The sequence below is a fragment of the Gavia stellata genome, chromosome 2 (assembly GCF_030936135.1).
Source record: "Gavia stellata isolate bGavSte3 chromosome 2, bGavSte3.hap2, whole genome shotgun sequence".
Classification (NCBI taxonomy): Eukaryota; Metazoa; Chordata; class Aves; order Gaviiformes; family Gaviidae; genus Gavia; species Gavia stellata.
The window spans coordinates 34,146,404-34,167,808 of record NC_082595.1 but is presented as its reverse complement, the minus strand read 5'-3'; positions in this window follow the sequence as shown (position 1 = coordinate 34,167,808).

Sequence of the window (21,405 nt, the reverse complement as noted above, 5' to 3'; positions counted from 1 at the left end):
GGTAAAAACCAGCATCCTGGCCTGTATCAGAAATAGTGTGGCCAGCAGGAGTAGGGCGGTGATCGTGCCCCTGTACTCGGCACTGGTGAGGCCGCACCTCGAATACTGTGTTCAGTTTTGGGCCCCTCACTACATGAAGGACATTGAGGTGCTGGAGCGTGTCCAGAGAAGGGCGATGAAGCTGGTGAGGGGTCTGGAGCACAAGCCCTTATGAGGAGTGGTTGAGAGAGCTGGGGTTGTTTAGGCTGGAGAAAAGGAGGCTGAGGGGAGACCTTATTGCTCTTTACAACTACCTGAAAGGAGGTTGCAGAGAGGTGGGTGCTGGTCTCTTCTCCCAAGTGACTAGTGATAGGACAAGAGGAAATGGCCTCAAGTTATGCCAGAGGAGGTTTAGATTGGATATTAGGAAAACCTTCTTCACTGAAAGGGTTGTCAGGCATTGGAACAGGCTGCCCAGGGAGGTGGTGGAGTCACCATCACTGGAGGTATTTAAAAGACGTGTGGACGTGGCATTGCGGGACATGGTTTAGTGGGCATGGTGGTGTTGGGTTGATGGTTAGACTTGATGATCTTACAGGTCTTTTCCAACCTATGATTCTGTGATTCTATGTGGTGGCTGCGGGCTGTTCTGGGTGTTACACCCCCAGGCTGTCTGGCTGCAGCAGCCTGCCACCCTGCCACACAGAGGGCTCTCCTGCTGTCCCTGCTGCCCCTGAGTGGCTTTGGAGAGGAAAATGGATTTGGGAAGTGCTAGTCAGAACATCAGAAGTCGCTTGGAAAGACAATTGGAACCCCTTGAAAGTCAGGAAGAAAAAGAACCCATTGCTGAAGTTCTAGGAAGCAAACGATGGGCCATGGGTTGGCCATGCACCAGGATGTGCAGCAGGTTTTTGCTTGGGGTGAGCCAGAGCTGAGTGCCCCAGCACCTGGGAGCAGGTGTCATGAACTGCTTTGCACAGAAACAAGGTGTCCCCTGTCCTCTGACTTGTGGCTTCTTGTGTTTCTGAGAGGCAGCATCTCCCACTTGGTTTCTACATCCCACTTAACCTTTACCTTGGGAAAGAAATACAACTGTTGGGTGTACACCCATGGAAGGTTCCTGCCTCCAGCACATGTGATAGACTGACAGCATTAGTCCTTCTACTAATGTTTTGCCAGAAGACTGGAGCTAATGTATGCTTCAAGTACAACATGTCTTATAAACTCTAGAGTAGATGCTATTTGACTGAGGTGTTTTCAGGCTTTTGCACCAAATTCTGCTTTCATTTACACAAGTCCTCTTCTGTTCCTCTGATATTAATGTTGCTCCTACAGCAGCTTGAAAAGTCTGCCTTTCATCTGCCTATTGCTATTTTATCAGTATTTAGTGCAGGCAAACCCTCACTTGCTGTTTGAGTTAAGAGCCTTCTGAGGCATCCTCCTGTCTGGGTCACAACCCTTTGTGACCTTCATTAATTATTGCTCTTGGATCTCCCCACGTAGCAGAGTCTCGGGAAAGAAGAAGGAGACCCTCTGCAGGAGTTACCCACAGTTTACATTTATGTGCCATTAAGAGACATGTCCATCCTGTTGAGTTTTAATGGCTGTAACTATTCTTCCTATAGATCTCCATACCCAGACAGAGCACTTCAAACAATGCTAAAGTCTTTGGTAGTGTTCAGTCTATTTCTACAAACATATGCAGGAAAAAGGATCCTCACCTAAAACTATCCAAGAGCTTCAGACAGTCCAGCCACTTCTTCCACACAGATGTGCTTTTCATCTCACTCCTGAAAACCCTCCTTCGTCAGGGCTGAAATTCTGGTCCTGTAAGAGCCAATTAAGTGCTTTGCCACTGACTTCAGTAGGGGCCAGATCTCTGCCCAGATGTTCCTCCTTTGCTTTAACATCTTCCTGCACTCCTGGGCTCCTAGTACTACTTTGTTCCACTCCCCATCACACTCTTCATTCCTTTTTTTTCTCCTCTATTGACAAACAACTATTTCTGGCAAGCAGCGGAAGCGGCAGAGGATGCTCGCTAATATCCTTGCCAGATGATGTTTCCATACAAGCGGGTCAGTGTCGTGACTAGCGCAATCGCTCTGGGGGACACTGTGCCCTCATTCATGACAACAATCAGGCTCTCAAAATCCCTCACATAAAATAGCTGGCAAGAGCATCTCGTTATCTCTCTTTTTTGACTGTGTTAGCTGGTACAGGCTACTCTGCCTCATGCACTCTGTGCACTGGATACAGCTGTGTGAAGATTTCAATTTAGTTCTTCAATTGCTTTTTCTGCTGGGTCTGATCTAATTGCTGTCTGGATGCATAGCTGGTGCTTGAAGTGGTAATGGAAAGACCTAGGAAATGCTTTTGAGCTTTAAAATCTCCTTAGGAAAGCTTCTTCCCCTTCCAGAAAATTTGCCAACATTATAAAACTTGTAAAAACGATCGGAGAGAACTTGGACTGTAATACTAATGTCCTAAAATTCAAGCACCGCACACACCATAGCATCACTTCAATAGATACAGCTTAGTAAGCATTAGATTTGCAGCCATGTATTTGCCAGCTTGGTCTGCAGACTTAAATTCTTCAGCAGTCCTCAGGACTTTCCTGGATTATTCTCAGCCAGATAGATCTCATCTGCCTCCCTTTGCAATCCTAATAGCCTCCCACATACGGTCCCCTTCTCTGTCTGTCTGTCTTTGCCTCCTTTGGCATTTGGATCTTAGCCCTTCTTTTCATTTTCCCTGAAAGTTTTGGCTTGACCACTGTTTGAAAGACAGAGGGGAAAAAACAATTTTCAGGGAATTGTCCTAAAAATCGATTGGTGGACTTTCAGACAACTTAACCTAATAGTTAATTTAAGCCCAAGCATTGCAGTAGTGAGAGTGTTTTTTGCAGACTGACAACTCCTGATTAACATCTTGCAGGACTGCTGCTTCTCAAAAGATAAGGGATAATAGAGTTGACTGTTACTTAGCCTGCTTGATTCTTTGGTGTCTCCAAACTGGTGAGCCAAACAATTTGTCTGCTGACTCTGGTTCAGTTCTGTTCCTTGTTTTGGCAGGGCTGGCATTATATTACAGGGAAAGGTACAGAGTAGGTAGGACTAAGATTACTGTTGTCATTTCCAGTTTGTTTCTCTTTTCTGGGCCGGTATGGCAAGTTAATGTATTAATTTTGGTACAAAGAGCAATTATGGAGACATTGTGAGCTCCCAGTTGGACCACTTCAGTGTTTCCCTGGGACCGGCTATAACTGTTTCAGGTAATTTGAGTGTGTAATGGGTGTAATTAAACACACAACTCTTAGCAGCTAATTTCTATACCTAGCAGATCTTCGGACTGTGCCAATTTAGGAGGTACAATATGTGCTGTAACTCTGGCAGGAGTTAGCAATAAATCTCCAAGGAAATGCCCTGGACACCTAGTGCATAAAAATCTCAGTCTGGTCATGGACTATTGACACACTCAAAGGTATGATGCCGATGCAATGACCTGGAGTTGACACCCAATGTGATGAAATCAGGAATGTGCAATTTAAAAGGAAGATAACTATTTCCAATACGTAAGCATGGAAGGATGCCTTAAAGACTGATTAATGTGGCATCCCATTAGCTTTAAGTACTGCAGAGCATCTGGCATATTTCCCCCTTGACTGCAAATTTCTGAGCGCTGGTGTTATGTCATCTTACAGTATTCATTTTCTCCCCGTCTGTAAATCATCTCAGCAATTGTTGTTCATATGAGAGTAATTATATAAATGCACTTGATTAAATTAGCTTTCAGCTAGTACAGGTTTTTTTTATATGGGCATTTCCCTTCCAAAAATAACTCAGAGGAACTGATGCATTAGGTTTGTGCCATATGATGGAAATTGGAGTCCCTCATCCCTGCTAAGCCAGTATATTTCAGCACATCTAGGGCCCAAATCCTGTACCTGGGGTCGATCCACTGGGCTCCTCTCACATAGGTACTTGGGCAAAATTTCGTCCATGGAAGCAGCCAACTTACTGAAATTTTAACAGACTTATGGAAGCTGGTGTTACTCCTTCAAGTTTTGCTGATTTGTAGTAGCCTTTGAGGTTTCATATTCTCAAAAGTCAATCAGAGAATCAGAGAAAGTCAATCAGACTGCACGGCACAGTGACCTTGGGCTCTCTCTTCTGTTACCACATCTTGGGTGCTTTAACACTGAGCAGATTGGGTCCAAGTGTAAGAGGATAAACTCAGAGTGATTAGGGATTTGTCCCATGACTTCAGCACTGTTGGATCCTCTTGAATGCTTTAAAAGCCCTCCTGAGTTATGGATGTAACTGTGCATGCCAACACATACTTTTGAAATGTTAATTTTTTCGATGTCCCACAGTTGATTAAACAAAACAAAATAACGGAAGGTAGTAATATGAATTAGGCTCCTTTTAACTTTTCAACACCTGCTCTTCAAGCGTTGAGCAGAACTGTGCCAAGTGGCAGCCACAACAGGGGTGAGGGGTGGCTCCTGATCCTCACAGCCCTGTTCTGACCACACTGAGCATCCAGCCCTGGGTGTTGAGCTATGGTTATTCACCCTGGAGCTTATAGAATGAACTTCTTGAAAAAACTCACCACTTAAAGCGTGGACCTCTTTCTCTCCCAACCAGTGTTTTGAAGAGTAAAAGAAGAAAATGCCTTTTATACAGGGCTGATCACACAGAGCTCTTAACCACACACTCTCCTTTCTTCAGCATCAGCTGTTTTGCTGTGGCCGGCTGAACTGACTTCACTTGGGTGCTAGACAAATTTCAGCGTGTGAGAGTTTAGATTTGAGCAGCTTGCCCAAGGGAATATAAGGTGGGAGGAGGAGAGGAGATGAACGTATCAAACCTAGGATACATTACCACCAGGCCCTCACTGCTGCACACACTAAAGCAAGAGTGACAGAAGGCAGGAGCATGGGGAAGGGAGAGGGGCTCCTTCTCTCTGCAGGCACTTGAAGTAACTAGTGTTCTGTTGTATTCGCAGAGTGGCAATGGTTGTGTCATTGCACTAAGCAGAAAACAGCCCACAGTGTATTTTTGGGGGGATTCTTTTTAAAGAGTGCAAGAAGCTGACTCGGACCATCTCATGCCCAGTGTGCTTCTAAATAATAGAAACTGCTCCTGGAGTGCGTGAGTTGCAGGTTGTTCTCTCACACAGGCATGTAGAATCATTTCCCATTGAAAGTCCACTGCTTTGCCCTCCTCAAGGTTTCGGGAACTTGAAGACCAGGCAAAACTAAGCCAGAGAGAAGCTGCCTGGCCATGGAGCCACTCACTGGCCTTGACAACGTAGTGCAACAAAAAAGGGTGGGAAATATATCACAGATAAACATAGACCATCTGGGGCCTCTGTTCCCTGCCCTGCTTGGGCTTACTCTGCATCTCAGATTCTCACCTGACAAGTGGGGAGAATGGTATTGTGCTGTCTCCCAGCTGTGGTGTAAGGATGTATGCGTTTCAACCCTGAACTGTCTTTCAGGTCTTGAGAGTGGTTTTCTTATTCTGTAAGTAATTTTGTACAAACCAAGATCTACTATCAACTGTGTAATTAAGCCCTAGCGAGTTAGGAGAGAGAAAGTTTGAGATGAATTACATGTTTGGAATGCTCAATTAACCTTTTAACCCCTAGGTTGTCCAGAGCACGTCGCCCACACCCAACCAAAATACAGCACCAGCATCCCAAAAAGTCACCAGAAATCCTACTAACAGGATACAAGATTAATAGTAGGAAGCGAACATCATAAGAGGTTTGGTTTGGATAAGCGTGCACATGTTTGACTGCTTATCTGAAATGTATCCAAATGACTGTAGCCTAAAAACTTGTAAGAAAGGGCTTTGTAAGGTGACTTGCCCTAGCTTTTTGGTTTAGTTGGTCAAAAAGGGAAAAATGGGAAATGCTTCCATACTGGGAAAAGCCCAGTTGAGGAGGTGGGGTAGAATTTTGTGCAATCACCTCAGATTTGCCCTACATCCATTTATTTTTTGAATAGAACTTCTTTAGAAAAGACAGTACGCTGTAACAGAGGTGGTTAAGGCAGGGATTTTCACTTACTCTGCACCACATTTAGTGCACACAAACCCCTTCTATTAAAACACATTTTTAAGGCTGCAAATTCATGCACTTGTATTAGGAAACACCCTGATTAAAATCACCCATGCAGCTTCACCCATGCAAATCATCCCATTCAGAGGTTAGATTTTGTGGTGGTCCGTAACTCCGCAATGCCATGCGGACTGCGTTGCGCTCACCCTGCCTCAGCCCCTGCACGCAATGGGTGGTGCTCACTTAGGAAGAATCTGTGCAACACATTGCCGCCTAGGTGTTGTTCGGTGTGCGGTCCCATGCCTTATTTACCACGCACCGCTGCAGGAAGAATCATTCATTTCTTCATGAGCCTTCTTGCGGACTTTACAGTCAGGCAGTTTGTTGCTTCACAAGCATTTAGAGATACCCTCTCACGATAACTCTTAGAAATGAAAAGCAATTTAGCCCCTTTCTATACAGGAGGAATATAAGGCAAAAAGAGATGGAGGTGAAAGCACCTTTCCCATTGCAGCTTTAAGTGTTCAGCACTTCTGCCAGTCAGACTGAAGGGTTTTTAGGCATAAATCAGAAAATGGAGAGTAAACGATTCCTAACCCTGTCAGAGTAGAGGTTTGGGGGTATGAAGGAGGATGTCTACTCCATTTTTCTGTGTGAAAAATGCAGATTTGAAACAGCAACATTTTTTGTATAGTGTTTGCTGTGCTGTTGATTTTGAATGTGAAAATCACTTTGTTGCTATTTTTATTATCTTAAAAGGCTACTTTTTATTTGAACCTGAAATCTTGCTTTAAATTTATTAAAAAAAAACATTAAGTAAATGTTAAACTTAAATGAAAAAAAAATTTCATTAGTCATTATGCCCATTGACAACCATGTGTGAGAAGTCTGGTTGAAGGGACTAGCTTAGTATCGCATCGAGGTCCCAGATTTGGGGGGCTGGAATTTCTCCACAGCAGCCCTCAGCTTCCTTCAGCTTGTATTCCTCCCAGTCCCCTGCCTCACTGGGAACAGCTTTTCCAGTTTTCTCAGCCAATGAGGCCACTGAGCCAGGGCAACAAGCATGCTGCTGGCTCACCCAGGATCCTGCTCATCCGAATCAGGGTGGGTGAATCCCCCTGAAACTCACTGCGGTCTCCTACTGGCCCTCACTCTACGTTTTGGTTCCCTCATCCCGAAGCAGATGAGGAGCAGGGGCAGGTGCAGAGCAGCATCTCAACAAGATCCTGCACTGGCTCATGGCTGAGGCATGCCCCAGAAGCACACCCAGATCCCCTCATTCAGATGAGTATCTGCTGCCACTAATATAAAAAGGGGCAAATTAACTGATTCTCCAGGAGTTCAGTGAGGAGGGGTGCCTGGTCCCCACTCCTCTGCCAATATGCTGATTATGGCATTTGCCTAAGCAGAGACTCTGCTTGCACAAAACTGGTCTTTTAAACACTGAAATCGGTTCAGGAGAGTTGGGCAGAACTTTGTTACTCTTTACAGCAGAGGGCATGTTTGTTTGCAAGACTGTGTCAGTACCAGTATTTCACACAGCGAATGATGAGAACTAGGAAATAAATATGGGAGAGAAAGGGAAAGGTGCCAAGATGAGGCATTTTCTTGAGAAGCTGAAGGCTGGGTTTGTACATTTCAGAGCACTCTGTCCCTTTGTTCCCAGACAAGAAAACTTCCAGGAGAAGGATGGTTACTCTTCCTTTGGCAAACCTTCCTCCTTCCCAGAACAGTCCCTCTGCAGAGGCCCCACCTCTGTTAAAATCGGTGAAGTATGTTGGCACTTACTGCAGGAGGTTAATATTTGAAAACAAAACCAGGCAGACTTTGTTCCCGGGAATCAGGGCTGTTGGCAACGTGCATGCTCATTCAAGGCAGCTGCAAAACAAACCCCGTTCCTGGTAGCTGTTGTTACTATGAGAATGTAAAAGCTGCTCATCCACCACAGACAGGAGCTGGTACTGGAAGACTTGTGCTACAAACCAACATGTACTCACTGTGGCAGCATTAGCAACGCTGCCTGCACAGGCTATTCCTAAATACAGTTTAGTCTTTTTCAGGATGAGCTCTGATTCATTACATGAACGTAAAGGTCCACAGATAACAATCAAAACAAATCAAACCAAAACATCATCCTTCTACTTGAAAGATGCTACATGTTTTACTGCTTCACAGAGAGGGGTTTTCTGAGTCGGGAAGCTCTGCAGCACTGTCAAGGTGCAATGAGGTCCAGCCGCTCGCTGAGCTGCATCACAGCATAACTGCGAGGAAAACACGGCACATCCACCCCCAGGGTCACTTTGTTGTCTGACTGGCAACACTCCTGGGATGAACTTGCCCTAGTGAGTTTAAAGAGACTCCTGATTGTGAGTCAGGATAGGAATGGATGCAGAGGGGCCCCTGGACTGAGCTTATTGCTATCCTGGAAACCACCATACCACAACATGATATGGTCCTTCCGTGATACTTCCAAATACTGTACCTTAAAGAGAAGAATCAGCAACATAAAGTATTTTTGTTTCCATATGCAGGTAACTGAATATTGCCTTTCCTTGACATATATAGAGAGGATATAATGCATGACAATACAGCATGGTACTATGCAAGATGATTTACACTTAGGAAATGCTGTAACTATGTTTTCTCTTTCCTGTATGATTTTGCATTGGATCATTTCACCATAAGCAATTGAACAGATCTGCAAGCCGAGCAGGCAGGGGAAGCAGGAAAGCGAACATACATTAATAATGCTGGTAATGCCCCCATTAATGTCTGTCACAGCCAATCTCTAGCTCAGTGCAATCATCAAACATCTGATGGGATGAGTGATAGCCTGGTGCCATACAGCATGCAGCCAGAAGCCTTCCTTTGAAAAGCAGTGAGGCAAACCCAGTACATCTGAAGGGAATTAATGGCAAATTGACGGCAGCCAGGCAATATTGAAGCAGCAGCCGGAACAGCTGTTGCTGATGCTCTCCTGTTTGAATCTGTTCTGTCATCCTGCCTAAGCCATGCAGAGGCTGCCAATGCATCCTGCACATGCAGAAAAACTGACCGCTTTGCCTTGGCTGGCTTATTTGTGGTGGTTTCTTTGTCTTGAGCCGTTGCCTTGGTTTTCTGAGGCTCACTTTGATTAAGCTGGCAGTAGGCTTTAACATCAGCCTTCCCCCCTATTATCCTCTCTTTTGTCTCCTCATTTCAGGGTATAGTAAAACGTATGCATAATCCTTTGCCACAACAGAGTTTAATTTTGCCCCCTGTCTGTTTCATGCCTCTAAAGCAATACTGTAACAGGAAGGGGAGAGCAAGGCTTAGCTGAGCCATGCCAAACATTTCTGCCCCTTACCCCATGGCAAGATTCTGCTTGGGGGAGGATACAGGTGTCTAATCCTAGCAGCAGAGCTACACTTAATGATCCATGGAAAAATGGAAAAAAAAAAAATTAAGAGCAGATTAAAAGGGTTAATGAGTTACATGGGGACAATGTTTTATCAGGAGAGGAGAGGCAAGGGGCAGCTCCAGCCATCCACCCACACGTTCCTTCATGCTTTCTCTATCCAGGGAATTGTGTGGTTGTGCAGAAATTGCTTTCATGAGGTCAATGTGTTCACTTGGCTGAAAAGAATTGCCCTCCTCACCGCTTTCCTCAAAAGAGCAGGACTAGTGCTTTTCTTTCACGCTCAGGCTGTGTAAATCCAAAATTACTCCACAGAAGGTAATTGAGCTCTATGGATATAGGGAAATAGGCTAAAGTAGCTCGACACTGACGATCACGTCATCCTGGAAATTGATTCAGGAGCAAGGCTGACTACAGAAATCTAATTGCTAAAGTGCAATGGCTATGATGATGTACAACAAATATGAAAATATCAGTGGCTTAATGTACAAAAGCCATTTTGGTAGCAGAACACAGATTTTTGCATCCCACTGAAACCTCAGCTGACATATAGGAGGCTTCATGACAGGGCTTAGGGGAAATTTTATAGCGAGTTGAAAGTGGATTTTAGTTCTCTGTGAAGCAGTGCCCTGATTTTGGAGGATAGCCTGATTGTCTAGGGTTTCATGTGTTTATGCAACAACATAATATCATACTGTATCTCTTGGAGGGATGCTAATAACACAAAAACTTTTCTGTTAGATTTGTGATTATTGTTTGCATTATGATGCTCCTAGAGAGCCCAAGGCTGGGTCAGGGTCCCACTGTCTTAGGCAATATGGAAATGTGTAATAAATTACCATCCTTGCTCTCAGAATCTTTATATCTGAAATGATACTGTATTTTCAATTTATATTTCATGACATTGTATTGATATATTACTTTTCAACTCAAAGACTCTGTAAGCACTTCTCATTACACGGTGTAGTCACAGTGCAGGGTAGAAGAGTGCAAGTGCTAAATATTTACCATACAATACAATGGTGAAGAGATTTGAGCTCAAGACAGATGAGTAAATGTTTTACTTGGGGCGAGTGCTAAGGGAGGATGAGTTTCCATACAATCCAAACAAAAGCAGAGTGTTTAATGTCTTGCTTGAAAGATTCATGGGTAATAAACTACACAGTTTCTGGCTCCATCCTACAAATATGGAAATGATCCTGCTTGGGTATGAACATTAGCTGCTGCAGTCATGCATCAGCTTGGCCAGCACTGCCGAGGAGCATCCCATTCATCCATTTCCCCCTGCCTCTGCCCAACTACATCACCTCCCTGACAGCACTGCTGAAGTTAAACTCTCAGCATTACCAGACCAAATCCCTGCTCAGTGGTTTACATAACTGTGCTTGCAAAAATTGGCTTAAAATGCTTTGTAAGCTAAACCTTTCGAGGTCTATTACATAGCTTGCTGGTAGCATTCTGTATTACAGCAAAAAAGCTCTCCTTGCAATAGAAGCTGTCAGGGTTTTGTTGTTCTTACTCCTTGTGTCTTGAAAGTTGGGATGAAAAAGCCCCAAACGGTCATTGTAGGTGCCACACACAACTGGTATGAAAAAGCAGCACTACTGACACTAATGGCATGATTTTCTCAGTTGAGAAGAAACCATGGGCACTGAGCTGAAATGCATGTGAGCTGAGTGGATTGTTTTGTTAGTAGCAATGTTGTGCATGGAATCTGCAGTATTACTTACAATGGTTTTCAGCAGAAGATGGAGTTTGGCCTTCATGTTCTGTTTCTCCCAGTGCAGAGCAGGAAAAAAAAGTCTGGATTCAGTGTTTTCTTAGAGTATTTCTGGATGACAAATAGGTAGAGTTTAGGCTCACACCGCTTCTGGAGCTGGTGTGAAGCATTCTACTTCAGGCCTTAAGTGCCTGATGCTTATGATAAATGTGAAATGTGGCAATGGGCATTAAGATTTCCACAACCCCTGCTCCCTTCTGTCCCCTGCCCATCTTCTCTGCTGATCACAGCATTTTCTCCAGCAGAAATGCTGATAATGTTAATCTCATCCAGACACATGTAAAATGGTTATAAAAGGTCCATGAATTTGCAAGTGCAAAGGACATGTATGGTGAGCAGCCATTACCAACCTGACATTTACTATGTCCACATATGGATTAAATGTCAATGAAATTTCTATAGGGTCAGCAGGGGGAAGTGAGTATGGTTTAAAAGCATCACCCTGCCACCTTAAGCAGGTATGTACATTGGATTCATCTGAGCTTCCCTTATAGAATCAGAAAATTTGCTATCAACACAAGAACTCTGTGGGGATGAGCGCATGTTATGTTCCAGGCCAGCAGCTGCCCTTGAGCATGAAACCCCCATGTCATGGTCAGAAAACCTCCCTGTTTGGTTCACTCATAGTCCTTGAATGGAATAAGGAGTCTGAATTGCAGTAATTGTACAGCCTATGAGAAACAGTGCGTTCTCAATTATCCATAGCATCTCACTCTCTGTTCATTTGCCTTATCTTCTCTGGGAAAAAAACAGCATGTCAGATTTCTCATGATGCTTTTTAAGGTAATAATATAATGTATTGTCTCTCAAGTGTTTAATTTCCTTATTAAGTATCAGCACCATGTAGTGCTGTATATGACATGGCAAAGGACAGCTGGTTTTTGAAGAGTTTAAAGAGTTAATGGTGGGGGTAGAATGAACAAGTAGTTGTACTTAGTTTAAATGTAATTTTCTTGATTTTGTGCCTTCCCTTGATACACTGGGCATAATTTGTTGTGACTGAAGTGTGGTTTTGAGTGACCTGGAAGAGCTCAGGCTTGCTGAGAGTAAAGCGTCAGGAGGGGATGGAAGTTATGGTCTCTGTGTGCAGAGCTATCAGAGATCCCAAAGCAGCAGGCTCATATTTCCCAGTCATCCTGCATAAGGGTCAAGATCGTGGAGAAGAAGGTCCCACAACATGGCTGGGAGGAGGAACAGGAGACCACATCATACCATGTTCTCGGTGCACCTGAGTGAGCAATGGTTTACCTCTCCCACAACAAATCTTAAGAATCTGCATTTTTCTCCTGCTGTGTGTCAGACCAAAATTTATCATTTCTGCTTAGATACATCCTCCTTCCTTGACATCCCCCAGTCTGAGGCATTCATCTGGGGTGGTGGCACTCCAGGCTCATAGCCCCTATGTGTTTCATATAGGTTGTGCTGATTACAGCTAAAACTTGCTTTTGGGTCTATCCTAAACCAGGTACTATGCTACTGGCTACCCTGGCTGAGAATGCCTTGACTTACTTTCCTTACGAAAATGTCAGAAACAGTGAATTTCTGCAGCAATGAACACTGGGGTCCGTGAGCTGGCCAAGTATAAAAAACATTTCATCAAAAAAATTCCTAAAAACAAAAAGCATCACGTTCTTTAAAGTAGTTGCATATTAAAAGATCCTAAATGCTGATGTTGCAGGTACTATTTTCCCTCAAAAAGCTCCATTTGAGCAAATGAGCTTGGCTTTGCTCTTACAGTGATGTAATTCAAGTATCATGTCCTATTGTAGAGCAGCCACCGGAGTTAGAAGATCCCATTTTCTTCATCAGATCTGGGTCAGATGGCTGAAATAATACCCTTTCTACATGTGGCAAATGTTTTCCATGCAAAAGGTGGGCCCACATACTCCTCTAACCTGCCCTCTGTATACTGCCAGTTCAGTCCTGATCCCATCCCACATGCCTGTGTTTCCAGCTCTTTACAAAAACCTTGAGCTAAACCTTTCCTCCTTTGAAGGAGTAATTAGCTCCCAATAGGAAGTCCATCCTGCAATACATGGTTGTTTTCTTCTTATTTTTTTAGCAGGTACAGCTGTTTTTCAGTCTGCTTGAAATGCTGTAAATGACCCTTCACTCAACTGTCAGAGAACTTTCTCAGCAGGAGGTAAGGCAGCCCAGGCTTGACTGTTTGCGTTATAAAAAACCTTTAAATCCTTTTGCCTGGCTCTGCTTAATTGTTTTGGAGTCCTTGGCAATTGTCTTTGTTGCTATGTAATTTACAGTTAATGTTGACCCAGCAGCTTCCGAGTTAGCTTCAATGCCCAACACCAAGGAAACCCAGAAGTCTGGTGAGAGGAGCTCCGGGGATGCTTCCACTGCAAGAGCAGCCCATTATGGTTTTCAGTCAAACTGGATCTGTTAGAGAGACTTTGGACTCTGTTTTGCTATTTTTCTTTTAGACAACTGGCTTCAATTCAATCCATAAAGAGCACGAGTAAAAATCACCACCATTTGAGGGCTTCTCAGTGGCCTGTGAGATCGTAGGATCTTGCCCTGCTGCCAATAAATAGATATCCTTGTTTTTAAAACTGCTGCTGTAATTTCCACCATTTGTTGACAAATTCAGCAGAAAGGCCAACACTGAATGGATGGGGAGGCAACACTGACTCCAGTGGATCACAGTGGATGGATGCTGGTACTGTGCCAGGAGCCTTCTCATGCACCCTTGACGTTGGAGTGGTACCCTCAGTAAATGGCAGATTGCTGAATTCATCTCCCATGATGCTTGAATTCACGTCAGTTATTTCACTGAGATGTTTAATGTGCAGTATGGAGATGAAGGCAGTTTTCCTGCAGCCTTTCTCCCTCAAGGACAAAAATGCAAGGAGAGGGGAGTTCATGGTGAGACCTGCAGATCTCTCCCGGTGTGGCGAAAGGCCCTCCCCAAAGAGACCAGTCAAGAGGGAATGAACTGGAACAGAAAGTAGGACGCCCTCCTGCCTGCTGCACAGACACAGCCATTAGACGGACCTGTTCATGCTGCCTTTTCAATTCACTTTTTAATTAAGATTTAATGGGCATTGTCAGGTGTCAGAAAAAAATCCAGGTGCTTTGGGTGTTTGTCAAGGACCATGGAGGTCTTTCTAGTCCTGTCCCAGTTACAAAAAGAGAAAATCATGCCTTACTTACACTGCGTAAGCAATCCGTGTGCCTCCCAGGATGGGTATTTAAAAGGGTTTCCACTGGGTGCTCAGGCTCACAATGGAGTTGTGGCAGTTCCAGAAATTTCTATACATTGGCCTGTTTGTACACTCTGCCTGCTCCAAATGTAAGTAAGATGAATTTAACTTGAATGTCTCTCTGCAATTACCATAGCTCAATTGGTGCTGCAACTTGGTAAGTTGCTGCATTTTGTCTTTACGTCTCAGCCTTCAAGAGTGGTAAAACTGCATCAAATACTCATATGACCCCCTTTGAGGAGTTCACGGCTTGATTATATTTTGCCTAGCAAAAATACCTAGGTATTACAGGGGGCTTCAAGGTAGAGTTTTATGCAGAGATGTGGGTGAGGCAACAGGGCGAAATTTCCCTTCAATGTATCATTAGCAGTTGCAGAAGCCAAGAATATGCATTCAGGGATAAATAGGCTCTACACAGGATGGAGCTGGCTTTTTGTAATCAGGTACAGGTAATCAGGACACCTGTAAATTATTTTTAATCCATTGTATTATAGGAGAAGATTAAAAACTCAATTGTTATTGGCCTGTTGCCACAAGGAATGACTTGAGAAGGATAAGTAAAAGGATGCTTTTTCACTCTGTAAAGCAAAGTGTGTCTATAAAGTATTATATCCTGTTATGATCTAGTTGATGTTCTTGCCTCTAAAAGTTGGTAATGCAGCCAATGAAATTATAGACTTCGACACTGTTTAGCACTTAGCTTACACTGTGCATCCAACTTACTGATTAGAGCAGTCCACACTATACTGTGTTAATTATCTTTCATTTCTTTCCCTCTGCATAGCAAGCAAACAGCTGAGGATTTATAGGAGCAAGGACAGTGTGCAGTTTTATTACTGTTATTATTATTGTTAGTTGTGGTACAGTTCCTGAAATTATCTTTCCTTCCTTTATACATGAAAACCATTCACCAAATAGTATTGCAAACTGAAGCACTAAAGGGCTATAGCTGAGACATTGAGGCCCCAACTTTTATTTTTAAGGGCTTTTACAAAACCTGAAGTAGCTAGTAATAACTTTATGGGCAGTCCCAGTGGCACAATGGTAAAAGCACCAGTAATTGGACTTTGTGACTTGCTGACACCAGCAGGATAACTCTCTAAACCCCCCAAGTACCGTATTTCCATGCATGAAGCTTGCACGCACCTGACAATGGCACCTTGTGAGTGGAGCTTCAGACTGCAGAGCACAGTGGGGTTTGAGTAAATATAATGCCTATGCTGCCATTTATGAAAGAAAACTGGAGGGAGGAGGAGGGAATGAGGCTGCTCCATAAGCAAACATAGCATGTACATGGCCGGTGCCTCCAGAACCACAGCCCGTGGAGGCCATGCTTTTGTCTACCCCATCTGCCACTCAGGAGGACCCGATGCTCCTGGATATACTCCTGCACAACGGCTGCAACTCTCTTTGGAGCAAGGGGCTAGAAACAGGGGCCTCGGGTTTTATTCCTGTGCATTAGTCCCTGCTGGGCAAGCTCTCTACATTCAGGGGGACTATCTATAGGAAATCCTTAGGAAAGAAGATTAGAGAGTGGTGTTTCTTTTATCCCCAGAATGAGCACAATAGGGGCAGCAGTGATGCACGACTTCCCTTGCGGAGGCTTTGTGATTCAGCCACCTGAAGGCATGAAAGAGCAGCTCTGGCTCCACGCCGCTCCCTAAGCAGCTCCATGAAAATCCTGCTGGAGTTTAGAAGGAAAAGGCAACCTTTGCCATGATTTTTCAAACCTTCCAAAGAAGCGTTTTCTTCTGCAGGGCTGTTCTATGTTGCCCAGAGAGACCCATTTAAAGCACTTGATACCTGCTCCCTGCCAAAAATAATGCCAAATGGTGGTGGCAAGGTTTGCCTGCCAGACTCTGTTCAGGAAAAGCTTGGCCACTGGCTTAGTTTTGCCCACATCACATCCCTTGTCACATGCAATGGGTACCGAAAAAGGCCAACACTGACCCTGTTGAAAGAGGCTAACAACACCAGGCCAGTCCTGCTCATGGTAAAGTTGATAATACAGCCACTGTCAACAGAACTGGAAGAAGAAACTAGTCTGGACGCCAATATGTGCCATTAGTTTGCCACAGAAAGCAGCCTTCATGTAAAAAAGAAAAAATCAAGCCATATGAATGTAATGAGAAATGTGAGTGAAAAAAGGGAAAGGAGTTCTGTTCTAGTCATTGGAAACTGTAAAGCACATCTCTTTTTGCAGGCTGATGTCAGAGAAATGCTCTGTGACCTGGGGACTAAATAAAATGTCACCAGGCTTCCAAATCCAGCAAAGCCAGCCAGTAAAAACTGAGTGTTTTCTGAAAACATCTCTTCACGTAATTGAATGCATTTCCTCCAAACTCTTTTCATGACAAATCAGCATTGGCATATAAACCAGCTAGCACATTAATAAATCAAAAAAGCTTACTAGATTGTGTCTGTATATATAAATTTACCTTGTCTGATAGGTTTAGATGAGTGAGGAGTAAATCTTCTAAAAAACAAAGTGCTGAAATAGATTATTTTTAAAACTATTCCTTTTATACCCTGATTTTAAAAAAATTACTCCCTCTGTAGTCTTCTTGCGTTAGAAAATGTGAGGGATCAAGTCTGAATTGCGCTGTTCATTTTCTTGGTATTAGTTCGCATGGCTTACAGCATGGATCCAAGTTTATATATTTATAATACAACATTTAAACATTACAATTTCAAATTATACCTATAATCATATTCAAAACTTCAGAATGCTTTCCAATGAAACATGAACAAGTTACATAAGTTGAATTCCTGAAGCTATAATATTAGGCATCATAAATACCAGCCCAAAAAAAAAATATCCCCCAAATGTGTTTAAAAAAATGTACTGCATTCTGGAAACCAAATTTTATTTCTGGATAGATGCCAATCCTGGAGCTGTCAGGCTGCCTGTGAGCGCTGAATTTGCAGTGAGCTGTTTAGATGATGACATTGTTTTAACTGATACATACTGAAATACTGTCTTGATGTTATTAATGTGAGGGGAATGACTTGAACTTGGACCAAACTCAGTCTTGCCTTTGAATGTACTTAATTTAGGCCCATCTTTGGATATTTTTCACAATCTAACACAACGGAGAAATAAAGTCTTGAGTAGATAAGGGGGCTGTGGTCCAGAGCAGTACGCATGGTATGCAGGTGCTGGGCATCAGCAGCGGTGATGGAGGGACAGTGACCTGTGGTCCTGTGGTCACGCGGTCCAGCCAAAGTGAATCCCTACATCCCTCTCTTCTGTTGGAGGCAGGAGACACTGGTGGCATTTAATATTTTGTGCTGATAGAGAGCTGTTTTCAAAAGAGCAGGGAATTCATTTGGCCTGTTTTCAAAACCTACTTGAATGTGGTCCCGCAGTTAGACTTGGTAAGTCGTGAGAGCTTTGTTACCTTCAGGAGAGTGCCAGAAAAGCAAACGCCTGCAAAGGAATCAAGTGAGAAAATGCAGCTAGCAGAAAAATAATTTCCAAGTAGCTGTGAAAGTGCAGAAAAGAAGGAAGGGAAAAACAAATGGAAGTGCCTGTACAACCCCTGTACTGCCAAGAGCATCTGCCAGCCTAAGTTGAGAGCTCTAGCCCAATGTGTAGCATTGTGCTCTCCTTAACTCGAAGCATATTTTGATTAACCCACCCCAAAGGAGAATGCATGGGCTTAAATTACAAAATGGGAATAGGTTCATGAACTCAGGCAGGTTTTACAAAGAGGCCACAAGGTTAACAAAACTCCATGGGGCTCAACTATCCTTTGTACAAACATTAGCTAATTGACAGTGACATGTTTCTCTCGGTTCTTATCCCGCTCCCAGAACGAGACCGTCAAGGCTTGGAGGAAGACACCTTCCCCTCTTAGCTCAGCTGCTCGTGGGGGGGGACATCACCACATCCACCAACTAATGCCAGGGGTTGGTTGGCCATGGAAAGGTGATATTATAGTGGAAGGTGTTGAGCAGAAATAGAGAAATGATGAAAAGCTCACTCCTACGGGACTGTTAGGGCTGTGCTTTCGGTGAGCAAAAGGCATCTCAGTCCACAATAGGCTAGAGAGGGACACTTTTGCAGAGGAGTAGGGCATGGGTGCTGTTCTGGTGTCACCTCAACCTGAAGCATCCTCCAAAACTGCTTTTGTCCCATGGACTCTGCTCGTCAGCCCTCCTGAGGGGCCCGCAGAGCCCCACTGCCCCACTCTCTTGCCCTCCCAGGTTTGTCTCGACCTGCTCACTGTCAGGGAAAGGTGGCAGGCACTAAAGCAGCCCACATGCTCATTTAGAAACACTCGCTCGGGCATTTGGTCTCAAAGATAACGTCAGACCTCATTAAGCCCACACTCGGAGCAAATGTTTTCCTTCAGCCAACTTGTCTGTTTTAGGATGACAGAAGTGCATCTTTCAAGTTTCTTGGTAATCCCAGTGAGATAACATGTGCTGGAGCAGGGGTGGCAGGGGATTTGCAACCGAACACCAGCATGCTCGCTGCTCTTTGAAGAGTGAGCTGATTTGCTGTGGTGTTTAAAAAACGAGAAACACATCCCTGCAACTAGCGACAACCCTTGACACCGTCAGGCTCCCAGGTCAGCAGGCTTTCTCTTTTCCAGATGTTGCAAGGACAGCTTGGTCACACAGACACACATCCACAACTTCTGGATCCCTGCTTTCCCCCCGACCAATTCTAATGGAGCCGGAAAGCACCATGTTGTGCAGTTGGTTAATTTGGTTAAACATTTAACAAACTCTCTCTTTGTGATTGCAGCTGTTTCTTGCTGGTCAAGTCCCGCAGGCCTTTCGCAGGCAATGCATTCACAGATTTCACTCAGTACTCAGTCTGCCTTGGAAATACCGGATTCAACCCACTATTTACAGGCAAGCTTCTAAGTGTCTAGTAACTTATGACAAAGACGGATGCCATTTAACCTTTACTGGCTCGATGATGTGAGCAAAAAGTATTCAGAAAAGCAAGAGAATTTTCTTCTCTTGGGATTTTCCTTTTCTTTCCCCCAAAAAATCTTTTTAAAAACCCTGGAAGTGAAATGCAGAAGCATGTCTTCTTTGCAGAAGACCCCATGGGGCTATAATGTGGCTTTTGCAAAATGGCTAAGCTGCCCAGGGTGCTAACTGGAAGTACTTCAAAGAAAGCCCGACCTACAGAATTTCCCCCCAAACTGCCCTTTGAAAGATTAGACCTCCTGAAAATACTCTGCCTGGGTCACACACACAGTGAGTCCAAAGCCTCTGCTTGCTCTTGGCTTACAAAAATTGAAAGTCAACAAATTCTTGATCCTCAGCCTATGTTTTCCCTTTTTCCTTTACCTCCTGTACTCCTAATTGAGGCCTCAAGCATCACAATAAATACTTCTAAATCAGGATTCATTGCCTGTAAAAGATTTGTAGACTGTTATATGCTTCATTTAGGGAACATGTAGCTGGGCTAGAAGTACTTTTTCTTGTTATTCTTCTATTTATACTTCATTTAGGAAACATGTAGCTGAGCTATACATATTTATTCTTATTATTTTATTCTCATGAGGGCTCTGGTTTAGTAAGATAACAGAGCACCTGCCTAACATTAGGCAGGCCGGTATTTTATTCAAAACCAATTGGACTCCTGAGCTTAAGTAGCCTGCTAATCAATGCATCAATAGCCACTTCCAGTCCCAAATCTTCCTATCCTGGTCTTGCCAGAAATTTTTCCAGTCAGTATTGTGCTTTTCTTTTCTCCAGGAACCAAATGCAGAGAATGCCGGAGCAGTCACACAGCAAAGGGAGCCTCCCTTGCTAGGGACCTGAGGCTTCCACTAACACAACTGAAATCACAATGGCTTTTCCTGCAGACCTTCATCTTATAAACTTATAAATAACAGAATATAATTCAGGATTTCCTATAGGTTGCTTTAGCATTATTGCTGGTCATATTTCTCCCAGGCATTGAGAGTGCTTTATTCTTTCCCAGATAAATTAATACGACAAAACAGCAATTGTGACTTGAATGCAAGAATGCAGTGTCCAGAAAAGATAGATAGAAGGAAAAATGTGTACGGTAAACTAGCAAGTTACGTGTGTCAATGGTGTCATAAACTGGAGAAACATGAGAAACAAAGGCTTTGGTACAGTCACTTGGAGAAAGAACAGCAGAAAAGGCTTTGTAGGTTAGCCTTGCACATCCACGTCAGATCTCTAAGCTCTGGGTTGGAATACGAATAGAAATCTCCACGCTATTAAAGTGAGAACTGTTAACCATGCACAGCATCATTATAGAAATTTTATCTTTCCAGCTACAGACTGCAGAGCTAATCATTTGAAGTCTGGTTATTCCTAGAATGACAGCCAAAAACTTTCATCACCAAAAATGTAATCAGGAGAAAATGATGACATTTTATATGCAGTTTTGATAACTGGTGAAGATATTACAGATGAGCTTCTCTTCTTAGAAAATAACTGTGGAGCAACTAGTCACGACATAATCATTAAATGGAAGAGAAATGAAAACGTGTTAAGGGGTTTTTTTCCCAGTGCAAAGTCTGAGAAATGTGTGGGACTGAGTTAGCAAAGCCAAGTGGCCTGGACAGCTCAGGGACTTAAACGTAAAAGTTTGTTGTTTCCTTAAACCAGGACTTCAAAACCTTTAATAATTTGCAGCCTCAGCAAAAGGAAAACAAACACTTGGAAAGAGGTCTGTACTTAACTGGACTAATGACTCCTTAAAATAGAGTGTTAGGAATTAGACATGATTGTGCAAAGAGTAGAAAAACAGATGTAAGCTGTTCCTTTCCCACTTTACAGTTCTTCTATGGAAGTGGACTGGTCTCATTTAATATTTTAATGGATGATATTGGTTCAAAATGAATTGGTACAAAACAGAGCAAGTACTGATGAAATTTGCAGGTGACCCAAAACTAAGGGCACTGCAAGTATAATGGAGCATCCAGATATCACACAGAGAGATGTAGATGCCTTTCAGAATA